A 1633-nucleotide genomic window follows, 5' to 3' on the forward strand; every position below is an offset into this window, starting at 1 on the left:
TCATCGCCACAGTTATAAACTGCAGAGCACAAGTGTCAAAGAAGTCGAAGAAACTGGACATTATTGTGGCTGCGGAAGAAAAGTTTTTGGGACTCAAGGATTTTACATCTGAAGACTTGCAAGGGGTACTGTCACCAGAAGACTCTTCTTCTTCTATGATATAATGGAATTCCGCAAACCGATGTTAAGGGTGCATGCCACCACCCACTGTGCTGGAGTGTGTGGTAATCAGTTTACAGCATTTCTAAATCCTCCTATTGTAAGGGGTGCGAACTGGCGGCAGAGAAGTCAGACGGCGCTGTTATTAACAAAACCCACCGGAAAACAGAACAATAAAATAAATGGGTACATCACCCAAACGCACACCAGGACAGACGTTCACAAGCACTTACAAAAAACAATCACCGACAAGGACATGAGGGGGAACAGAGTTAAATACACAACATGTAATTGTTGGGATTGGAACCAGGTATGATGGAAGACAAGACCAAACCAAAGGAAAATGAAAAGAGGTTCAGCGATGGCTAGAAAGTTGGTGACTTCGACCGCCGAACGCCGCTCGAACAAGGAGAGGGACCAACTTCGGCGGAAGTCGTGACACCTATGTAACTGAGTACTTCTGGGAAAATAAAAAAGAGCCCTACTAACTTCTACTAGACCCTCCCCCATCCCCAAGATCCCTTCCAAACCCCCCCAACCCTGTCCAACCTCAATGACCATACACTTCAATCGTTCCCTCTCCTCAACATACTTGCAACAATATAACAACACATGCTCCACCTTTTCATTGACCATACACTCCAGACAAATCATTCATGTGCTTGCCAACCAGACGTAATGACGACTTCAATGTATAATGTCCTAAGTGCAATTGAGCAAACACCACCTCTCCTTCCTAATCTGATGCACCTCCCCCTATTTCACTCCTCAACTTTTATCTACAGTCGGTTGCTTTAGTCTTACCACTCAAACACGCCTATTGTCTGCGGTGCTGCTCGTGGCAACGTCAACTTGCTGAATCTACCTGTAAATGATAAAGTCAATCTCAATGTGACCCGTCAGATTCAGAATCTTGAAAACCCTATTAGAAAGAAAAGCTTGAAAACCCCTTTTCATATTGGCCCCCCAAAAAACTAAAACCTGACCTGGGGGGCTCTGATGTTCCAGAACGAAAAGATTATCACCTTTATAATAAAGTTTACATGCATTAGCGTCACTTCTGCGTACTGGCATAGCGCAGTAGAGGAGAGGTGTGCACACATGGGTAAAAAGGTTTGTAGCCTACGGTCCAGGCAAATTTAGGCTTTTTATAAACGCATTTCATGCAATTCTACATCCTTTTAAATGACTGGAGACATTAGACGCATTTTTTTTTAAATACCTCACAAATTATGGAAATTACAGGCAATTGTACACTGACACACTGAGAATCTGTGATCAATAAAAAATGACCTTGTCTTGAATCCATTAATAGCCTACAGTAGGTGTGTGTGGAGACACATATTGTACAATATGAGGAGGAAATGATAGTGTAAAAAAGTTTCCAAGTTACACTGACTCACCCAATGATGCGCAGCTCACTCACCTGCAATGGCTGATGCCTTGTGTCAAAAAACCTCTGTCTTGTTTTACT

The sequence above is a fragment of the Oncorhynchus mykiss genome, chromosome 8 (assembly GCF_057628025.1).
Source record: "Oncorhynchus mykiss isolate SJ-2025 chromosome 8, ASM5762802v1, whole genome shotgun sequence".
Taxonomy (NCBI): domain Eukaryota; kingdom Metazoa; phylum Chordata; class Actinopteri; order Salmoniformes; family Salmonidae; genus Oncorhynchus; species Oncorhynchus mykiss.